The sequence below is a fragment of the Euleptes europaea genome, chromosome 2 (genome assembly GCF_029931775.1).
Source record: "Euleptes europaea isolate rEulEur1 chromosome 2, rEulEur1.hap1, whole genome shotgun sequence".
Classification (NCBI taxonomy): domain Eukaryota; kingdom Metazoa; phylum Chordata; class Lepidosauria; order Squamata; family Sphaerodactylidae; genus Euleptes; species Euleptes europaea.
This window is the reverse complement of record NC_079313.1, coordinates 51,588,459-51,599,532: the sequence shown is the minus strand read 5'-3', so window position 1 is coordinate 51,599,532 and position 11,074 is coordinate 51,588,459. Positions and strand designations below refer to the sequence as shown.

The following is an 11,074-nucleotide window of genomic DNA, read 5'->3' as shown; positions in this document are numbered from 1 at the left end:
TTAATAAATGCCTCAAGGAATAGTAATTCCAAACAATTTTGGGCATTAATCTCTTCCTCTTATGATACTGGCAAATCAGTCACCTTCTGTATTCCTCCAACGACTTTGGAGCGATATTTCTCAGAGTTATATGCCTTCAGCGGTCCAGCAGACCTTACTCATGAACAACCTGAGAACTTACCATACAGGCTAGAAATAACGAGAAGAAGTCAGGGAAGTCATCAGAGGGATGAAAACAGGCAGAGCACCTGAGCCAAATCTTGTTCCACTCGAATTCTTCCTGGTTAATCTAGACTGGTGAAGTGATATATTAGCTCCCATCTTTACTGTTGTTAACCAAACAGGTCAAATCCCTAATATATGGCAATGGGCAATAATTGTCCCTATCCATAAGAAAGGGGACAAAAACGATCCATGCAATTACCAGCCTATTAGTTTACTATCTGTACTGGGGAATATTTATACTTCTGTCCTGTTGCGTCTGTTGCTTTCTTGATTGGATCTCCACAGAAAACATTATTGGTCCAGAGCAGGCAGGCTTCATTAAAGGACTATCAACCATTAATCACTGCATGTTGCTATGTCATCTGGCCAAGAAATATACGGCTGTTACAAAAGGATGCCTATACGTTGCCTTTGTCGATCTGCAAATAGCCTTCGACTCAGTCCCTAGGAAGCATCTATGGGAAAAATTAAGGAGGACCACAATTGACCGGAGACTCTTGTGGTTAATACAAAAACATTATGAATCTTTGGCTGCCCAGGTTCGCTGTACTTCTGTCCAATTCCTTCTCTATGCAAAGGGGAGTAAGGCAGGGATGTTTGCAGGCCCCCACATTGTTTAATCTTTATATTAACGACATGGTCTCCAGACTAAATAACCAATAGTTCCACCAGCCTGTACTGGCACAAACTCCTATATCAATCCTGTATGCTGATGACACACTGCTACTTTCTAAATCCCTAGTGGGTCTATGTCGACTTATGAGCTCTTTTGCAGAATTCTGCGGTTCAGAGGGCTTGACTATAAACTATAGTGAATCTAAAGTGATGCAGTTTTCTAGGTCCTCACGTCAGCAGAGACATCTTTGGTGTGTTAATGGTAACCTTATTGATCAGGTCACTCAGTTCAAATATCTTGGGGTTTACTTCCAGTCTAATACGTTCTGGACAACCCAGGGAGGCGAATGGATATTTACACCTACTTAAACCTGACTCTTACCAGACCTTGTGGAGTAAACTCCAGTCTTTAGGAATCTCTCTGACCTAAGGGATCACAGCTCTTTTTTCAGTCCTGAGCTGCTTGCAGAAACTGAATTTCAGTAGTATTACAATAAGAGCACTTAGAGTAAGTTCACCTCTATACCTAGGTCTAAACTTGCCGCGATCTCTCCCAATGTATTTTGATTTTCTAACAATCCCATGATACAGACGATTATTTACGTTGGTTAGACGAAATGCCATTCCATCAGGGGAGTTAATGGGTCATTTAAATAGGGTAGGGTATTGTGAGAGAGTATGTAAGAAATGGGTAGAATTGCATAAAATGACATTTCAAGCTTAGACTGGATAATCAATCCTCAAACTTTTAGTTCTCTAATTATAGTTTAGGCTGTAGGTTGGTTGAAGAGTACAAAAAAGAAACCAGCCAAACTCTACTTTCAAAGATGCCTTTAGAAATGCAGTCTGATTTTAACCAGTTACTGGTTCCTATTCTTAGATAATCTCATCCCAAATCTCCATAGTTTACAGTATTCTCTACTGAGCTGCTCCTAAAGCTGCAGCTAGGGATAGTTGCAGAATCTGTAACAGTATACTGAAAGTGTTGCAGCTAATAGTACTATTCTTGGTAGCTGTGGATGCAACACAGCAAATTCATTTCTGTGCTCATTTCTCCAAGATTGGGGACAGAGGATGGCGCTAGGGGAGACATTTTCACCATAACACCCCTTGGTATGTGGGGTCCCCCAGGGGGTGATTATCTCCCCAGTGGTATCAAACATCTACATGTACCCCCTTGCCCATCTTGTCTGGAGTTTTGGGCTGGGTTGTTATCAGTACACTGATGACACCCAGCTATTTCTGTTGATGGATGGTTGGCCAGATTCCGTCCCAGATACTTTGGCCAGGTGTCTGGAGGCCATGGCAAGGTGATTGAAATAAAGTTGGCTGAAACTAAATCCATCAAAGACAGAGGTCCTGTGAGGTCCTGCGGCTGGATCAGGGGGTAGGAAATGGGGCACCTACTCTCAGCTCTTAGCAGGGTGCAACTAACACCAGCACCAGAGTTTGGGCGTGGCATTGGATGCCTCCTTATCAATGGAGGCCCAGGTCACGAACATTGCCAAAACAGTGTTTTTCCATCTCAGCCAGGCACAGCAACTAGTGCCTTATCTGTCCTGCTCTGACATAGTCACAATGATCCATGCAATGGTTACCTCCAGACTGGACTACTGCAACTCGCTCTACGCAGGGCTACCCTGCTCCAGAAGTTTCAACTGGTCCAGAATGTAGTGGCAAGGGTCCTAAGAGGGACCTCTTAGAGAGAACATATCTAACCAGTCCTCCACCAACTGCACTGGCTTCATATTGAATACCGGGTAAGGTTTAAGGTTCTGTTGTTAACTTTTAAAGCCCCAAATGGTCTGGGACCTTCGTATCTGAGGGACCGCCTCTGCTGGTATACCCGTCAAAGGGCTTTACGTTCAGCGCATAACAACTTACTTGTGGTCCCTGGCCCAAGAAGTATCCAGCTATCCTCAACCAGGGCCAGAGCTATTTTGGCTCTGGCCCTGACCTGGTGGAATTCTCAGTCAAATGAGCTCATACCCCTGCAGGACTTAGCTCAATTCTGCAGGTCCTTTGAATGGAGATGTTCCGCCAGGCCTATGGTTGAGGGCAGCAACGGTTCCACCATTAGCTGGCCTCCCTATTCTATACTATTCCACTTTTATTTATTTTGTTCCATCCTTTAGTTCATTCATATTTATGCCTGTCTGCCCTCCCACTCGACTGCCACTAGTGTTATTAATATAGAAGGTGTCATTAGAATTTTTGGACTTAGATGCTTGGACTTTAAATTATTTAATAACTAGATTAGATTATCAATTTTAACTGCATATTGTATGGTGCTGATTGTATGGATTATTGTGTGTGTGTGTATATATATGTGTGTGTGTGTATATGTATGTATGTATATGGGATGTGAGCTGCCTGAGCCCTGCCTTGGCAAGGAAAGGGCAGGATAGAATTCTAATAAAGTTAATTAATTAACAGACTATATATATAATACAATTTCATGTGCAATAAAATATTTTTCCAGGATGTGCCTTATTTAAAATTACAAGTACTGCTTTGGATATCAGTGAGAGCAAAGCCATTCAGGGCTGGAATGCCCTTGCTTTTCTTTGTCACAGCTGGTTTGGCAAGCTGCACAGCACAGTTAAAGGCACCAGAAGGCCTTTAATGAGTTCTTATATGATGCTTTTAGATAATTTAATCACGATTGTCGCTTCTAGATTCTATCAGTGCTGATAAAGCTGTATTGTTTAATGTCTGGTCAATGAGATATAGCTAGCACTGGATAACTAAATGCTTTTATGTGTGCTGGTATCAACCTTTTAAGATCCATTTTAAGTACCTATGGTGAATGACCTTGCTTTGAGATGTAGCACAGTAGTGTTAGAACAAGCATTAGAGTTTTGAGGAATGTGAAGAAGATAGAGGAATATGTCGTGCACACAGTACACTGTCATCAGCATGACAGATCTGTGTTTTTTAACCTCAATGTACTCTGTCCTAGGTACTGTTCTCAGTATACAGGTATGAAGAGGGCTACATTTACACTATATGTCTTTACATTTAGTATCTTGGACAGTGGCACAAGGAACGGCAACTGGGTTTTCTTTCAGAAATATGCTTTCGCTCTTTAGGATAGCCCTTTTGTCCTGCTCCTTCCTCTCTTCCCGGCTACACTGGTACCGTCATGGGCTTCGGGGACCTGAAATCCTCCACGGGGCTGAAGCTCCTCAACGATTTCTTAGAGGACAAGAGGGGTATTGAGGGGTATGTCCCATTCCAGGCCGACGTTGCATTGTTTGAAGCTGTTGGAACTCCTCCTCCTTCTGAGTGTTTTCATGCCCTCCGGTGGTACAACCACATTAAATCTTATGAAAAGCAAAAGACAAGTCTGCCTGGAGTGAAGAAGGCTTTGGGGAAATACGGCCCAGCAGATGTTGAAGACGCCACAGGGGACTTCCGGATCCAGTGCCGATCGCCACGGCAGTGCGAGTATCGCGGCCGGGCTTAAGCGGCTTGGGGGCAAGCAATCTCCCCCCCCCGACATCGAAACGCGGCTCCCCTTGAAGCAGAGGGGACGCTGATCGAGGTGCCAGCTCGCGTCCCATCCAAGGCGCACTTGCTGCCTCCAAAGCGTTGGTGAGCGCCTGGACGGGTGAGCGGAGGTGCCGGCGCCATTAAAATCGCGGGAGCCCGGGAAGACGGCGCTGAGGCACGGATTTTACAAACAAGGTCTACTTTCTTTTTACATTATTAAACAATCAACTCACGGGGGTGTCTGACAGTGAATGCAACAGCTAGAAGCATTTTGGAACTCTTTCTAAACTCGCTAACGTCACCAGAACGAAACTTGGCTTTTTGCCAAGCTGTGGCGCACTTGGAATTTTACTTTGCCAAGCTAATTGTGAAGGGTGTCTGCGCAGGCTTGAAGGGGAATGAGCAGGCAATGGAAAGCTGAATGAAAATATAGCTGTGCTAATGTCTCTCCAGGTCTACATTGGTTGCTATTGAAAGTTCCAGTGGAGAAAGTTTTCCCTGAACTGATGTTTTAAACAAGTCTCACCCCCCCTTCTTTTTTGGATTATAAGTGCAGCCACTTCAGTCTTTTGATGGGAGATAAGGAAGATAAAACTGAGAAAGATACAGGAAAGCACCCCAAACTACTTATTAAAGAACTTAAACAGCCTCAGACTCAGCAACCTATACAGGTTAAAAGAAGAGCTTCTGTTACTAGTCCTGCTGTTTCACCATCCACTTCACCAAGTACAGGAACAACTCTTGCTGCAAAGATGACCAGAAAACCTGAAGCTACCTTGAACTCGTTACAAGAACTTTTAACTAAGACACTCCAGGAGGTGACATCAATTAAAAAGGAGGTGGCAGAGGTTAAACAAGATGTGGCAGAAGTTAAGCAAGAAGTGGTGTCAGTTAAGCAAGATATGGAATCTGTCAAGCAAGGTCTGAGTCAAAATACAGCTGCCATTTCTGCATTACAAGATTCTATTTCATCCTTGACAGTAAAACAGGATAAGTTGGAAGCAAAAGTTCAAAAACAATCAAAGGATAACAAAGAGACTAAAAAAAGGGTTTATGTCCTAGAACTGTCAATGGAAGCAAGTCAAGAAAGGGAGGAAAGACGTGATGACTAAACAACGATGTTGGAGTTGAAGATAAAGGAAAGTTGGATTCGTATTCGGGGTCTCAAAGAATGGCTAGAGGGCTCAGATCTGAAAAAAAATACCTGAAAACATTGATGGCTGATTTTCTCCGGGAAGAAGAAACGATTGTGGAAGGTATGATTGTAACAGCTTACAGAGTTAATTCTGCATATGCAACCAAAAACAAAGTTCCAAGGGATTGTTTGGTTCAGCTTTTCTCCAGAACTCATCGGGACTTGATTTTGAATAAACATTATAATGATCCTTTGACAATTGAAGGTACTCCGGTGAGGTTAATGAAGGAGATCCTGGGAAGACTACTGAGGAAAAGAAAAGATTTTGCAGAATTCGTGGCAAGGCTGAGATACAATAGAATACAACACAGATGGGAATATCCTCAAGAAGTTTCTTTTATCTTCAACGCAAAAAGGTTCAAGATTATAGACATCGTCAAAGCTGAACAGTTTTTGAGGAGATACGAAGGAGACCTACATAAACTACCACATCAACCTTCTAAAGAACTGACTGGAAAAGATCTTACTGAAGAAGAAAAGGCAGCAGAAGCAAGTGGGGGGGCAAAAACATAGTCGGATGAAGAAGTTGGCTGAACTATATATAAGAGAATGGAAAAGGGTCGGGGGGGAGAAGATAATTTAGGGGGGTTAATTAACATGGGTTTTTATTAAATATCAATATGCTGCAAATTTTGTCATGGAATGTTAATGGTTTGAATTCTCCAAATAGGAGGAAAATATTTCACCATTTACAAAAATCTAAAGCTAACATTCTTTGTTTACAGGAGACACATATGATAACAAAAGAGGTTACAAGGTTGGAACAACAAAAATTGGGCAAATTACTTACATCGTGTAATGAAAAGAAAAAAGTTAATGGAATAGCTATGTATATCCCTTCAATATTTGAACCTAAGCTTTTGTATAAAGATATAGAAGGGAGGATTTTGATGGTAGAAATTTTGAGTGGTTTTCAAAAAATAATACTAGTTGGTATCTATGCACCTAATGCTAATCAGAAAATGTTTTATACTAATTTAGCATCGATACTAGCTGAATATGCTAATGAAAAAATGGGGGATTTTAATGGATGGGGGATTTTAATGGTGTAATGGAACCAAAACTGGACAGGTCAACAAAGAAAAAAATGGGTAAATGTGAAGGTAAACTAACTGGTATTTTTAATCATATAATAGATCAATGGGAAATGTTTGATATATGGAGATTGGTAAATGGCAATAAGAAAGGATACACTTTTTATTCATCAAGGCACTGTTCCCATTCAAGAATAGACATGTTTTGGTTGTCTAAAGATATCACAGGTTTGTCGGATGGTCTTGAAATTTTACCTAATGTGTTATCTGATCATAGCGCATTGTTGCTTAAGATGAATATGGGGAATAAGAGGAATAAACCCTGGTTTATCAATGAATATTTACTGAAAAATAAGAAGATTGTAGATAAATTAAAAATAGATATACAAAATTATTTTTGGGAAAATGCTGATAAGGGGACTCCCGATGAGATTGTATGGGATGCGGGAAAAGCAGTAATAAGAGGGTTATTAATACAACAAAATGCGAGATGGTATAGAGAGAGAGAGCGGAAAAAGATAATGGAGGAAATTAAACAGGGAGAAAGACAGTTAAGAAGAGCACAAAGCAAATTACTTAAACAAGAACAGATGGATAAGATAAAAAATTTACAACACCAATATGAATTTTTGATAACTTCAGAAATAGAAAGAAAATTTTTGTATAATAGGCAAAAATTGTTTGAATATGCAACTAAACCAGGTAAGTTGTTAGTTTGGCAACTTAAACATAAAGAGAAGAAATTACCTATACTAAAAATAAAGAGAGATGGTAAGGTTACATCAGATAAAAAACCATGGAAACTTTTATAGATTACTACTCAAATCTCTACAGACAAGGAGTGTTCTCCGAGAAAGAAATAGAAGTATATTTAAACCAATTTGAATGGGAAGGAATTCTACAAGAACACAAAGATTTATTAGATGCTAACATAACAATGGAGGACAGTCATAGGTAAAATTAAATTAAATAAGGCACCAGGCGATGATGGATTTACAGCACTTTATTATAAAGTTTTTATAGAACAAGTTTCACCACATTTATTAAAAGTAATGAATAGTCCTTGCACAACAGATCTATCCCAAATACCTGGAAACAAGCATAGTTTTAATTCCTAAACCAAATTCTGATTTATTGGAAGCCAAAAATTATAGACCAATATCATTATTGAATAACGACTACAAACTATTTGTAGCGATTTTATCAAACAGATTGAAGATTGTATTAAATAAGATTATACATGAAGATCAAGCAGGATTCCTTCCAGGAAGATTGATTAGTCAGAATGTTAGAGTAGTGTTAGATCTCTTAGAATATGCAGAATTTAATACTACACCTTTTGCAATGATATTTTTGGATGCAAAAAAAGTGTTTGATAATGTAAATTGGAAATTTATGAAAAAAGTATTAGAATATATGGATTTCGGGGGAAAATTTCAATTAGCTATTGGAAATATTTACACTTATCAAACTGCTAGGTTGATGATTAATGGTGAGTTAACATCACAATTTGAAATTCAAAAGGGTACTAGACAAGGTTGCCCTCTTTCACCTTTATTGTTTATTATAACATTAGAAGTTCTATTGAGAAAGATTAGAAATAATGTAGATATTGTATGTTATAAAATAGGGGGGAATCATTATAAGGTTAAAGCTTATGCAGATGACTTAGTTTGTTTTTTAACTAATCCTATTACTCACATTGCAGAATGGAACAAAATGGTGGAGGTTTATGGAAAGCTTGCAGGTTTTAAAATAAATAAAAATAAAACGAAAGTATTGGTTAAGAATATCCCACTTTTGCAGCAGCAAGAATTATCAAAAAGTACTGGTTTTGTTATTGAACATAAAGTAAAATATTTGGGTATTTGGTTAACTTCAAATAACTTTAACTTATTTAAAAATAATTATATTAAAATTTGGCAGCAAATTAATATAGATTTGAAAAATTGGGAGAAAATACCTTTATCATTATGGGGTAGAATTTTGGTAATTAAAATGATGGTACTACCTAAAATGCTTTTTTTATTCCAAAATCTACCAATTATTAAAGAAACTAAAATATTTAAAATTTAGAAAAAAGATATTTTGATTTTTTTATGGAGTAAAGGGAAACATAGAATAGTGTATAATAATCTGATTCAATTAAGAGAAGCAGGAGGTTTAGGGTTACCAGATTTAAAAATGTATTATGAGGCATCTTGTTTTGTTTGGTTAAAGACCTGGATTATGTTAGAGAATATTAAAATATTAGAATTAGAGGGTTATAATTTACGTTTTGGTTGGCATGCATATTTGTGGTATGAGAAAGAAAAGGTAAATAAAGACTTTAATATTCATATTATTAGAGCTGGATTATTTCAAGTTTGGAAAAAGTATAGGAGGATTTTAGAAAATAAGACCCCGGGATGGGTTAATCCAGTAGAAGCTCACATGAGAAGGGGACTACAGTTGAATTTAGATATGGATGTATATAGAAATATCACTGATTGGAAAGAGGGAAAATGGGTTTTAAAAAGCATGGAAGAATTAGATATAAAGGATTGGTTTATGTATTACAGGTTAAGAGATAGATTTAATAAAGATAATCAGCTTGGATTTAACAAAAATAAATCTGAACTAGAGAAAATATTAATAAAAGGAAATAAAGGATTGATTGGTAGAATGTATAAATTATTAATTGTAACCAATTTAGAACAAGAAAGAATTAAGCCAGTTTGATTAAATGGATGAAGGAATTAGGATTTAATATTGATTTGGAAATATGGGAAAATCTATGGAAGAGAGAATTTAAATTAACAATAACCAATGAAATTAGAGAAAACCTATATAAAATGTTTTATAGATGACATATAACCCCAGTGATGATATCTAAGATGAATAAAGGAGATATGGGAATATGTTGAAAGTGTGGAAAGGAAAGAGGAACATATATGCATGTATGGTGGTTATGTAAAAAAATCAAAAGATTTTGGAAAAAAATAACGATGGAAACGAATAATTTGATTACTGGTAGAGTAAAAAGGAAACCTGCATTTTGCTTATTAGGTATTCCACCAAACAATTTGAATGACCAGGACAGGGTTATCTGCCAAAATAGTTTTGCTGCTGCAAGAATTGTGGTAGCTAAAGTTTGGAAACAAGCGAATAAACCTTCAATTATCGACTGGAGAGAGAAATTATGGATGTATATGAGGATGGCCAAATTAATGGAATTCCTACATGGAAAAGATATGGAAGAATTTAAAAAAACATGGTTTAAGGCCGCCTCATATTGGGACAATTTGGCAAAAATGGATTTTACAGTATTAATTAACGAGTTATAGAAATTAGCATTAATAACTTTAGAAGTTTTTTGTTATTAAGTGTAATAAAAACTGTTTAGACACTTCTTCGGAAGTCAGGTGAAGGTTCACTTTTTTAGGTGGGTGGAGGGGAAAGGGGTATCCTTTCTAATTTTATAATATTGTAATCATGAATGTAATAATTAAGGTATATAGATACCCTTCTGTATTTCTTTTTTTTTGTATTTTTTTGTTTTTTATTTCATTGTATTTGTTTTTTTATGTTTTGTTACAAAAAAATTAAAAATTTATAAAAAAAGAAGACGCCACAGGGACAAGCGGAGATAGCAAAGACGATGACGACATCGATCTCTTCGACTCTGATGAAGAGGTGGAAAGTGAAGAAGCAAAAAGGTTAAGGGAGGAGCGACTCGCCCAGTATGAGTCAAAGAAATCCAAAAAATCAGCGCTTATCGCCAAGTCCTCTATCTTGCTGGATGTGAAGCCTTGGGACGACGAGATGGACATGGCCAAATTAGGAATGCGTGCGAAGCATTCAGGTTGACGGCCTGGTCTGGGGATCTTCCAAACTGGTTCCAGTTGGTTACGGAATCAAGAAGCTTCAAATTCAGTGTGTCACTGAAAACGATAAAGTTGGAACTGATATGCTGGAAGAGAAGATCACCGCTTTTGAAGATTATGTATCATCAATGGATGTAGCTGCTTTCAACAAAATCTAATACCTGATAGCATCCAGAATAATAATAATAATAAAACAATTGCAAAGCTCAAAAAAAAAATGCTTTCAAAAAATGCAATGCATTCTTTGCAATTAAAAAAAAGACACTAATTCAAACACATCTCAGGTTGAAGTAATAAGAACTCTACGCATAAGAAATGGTGCATGTGAAAATACCATGTTTATGAGGGGGACCAAAATCCTGCATGAGATAACAATCATGATTAACAGGACTTATGAAAAGAGCTTTAGGCTTGCTTTATGCTACTAGTTCTACCTTCGCCTATGGTCTTTTGCTTTTCTATGAGAAGGAGAGATTGTGGGCAGAAGGTGGGCAAAGCTTGCCAGTGAGGGGGGATACCACAATGATGTATATGGTTAGGACTGGACAACGTTCTGTAAGTACTGCTAAACACATAGTTGTGTGAGTGCAGAACTCTGCCAATTTCTGTATCTTTCACACAGTTGGAATGCTTGGCTGTGAAGA

At 37.8% G+C, this 11,074-nt stretch overlaps 1 pseudogene; it reads left to right on the top strand.

The window, feature by feature from the left end:
• Positions 1–3,985: 3,985 nt before the first annotated feature.
• LOC130473478 (elongation factor 1-beta-like) lies at positions 3,986–10,622 on the top strand (annotated as a pseudogene).
• Positions 10,623–11,074: the final 452 nt, after the last annotated feature.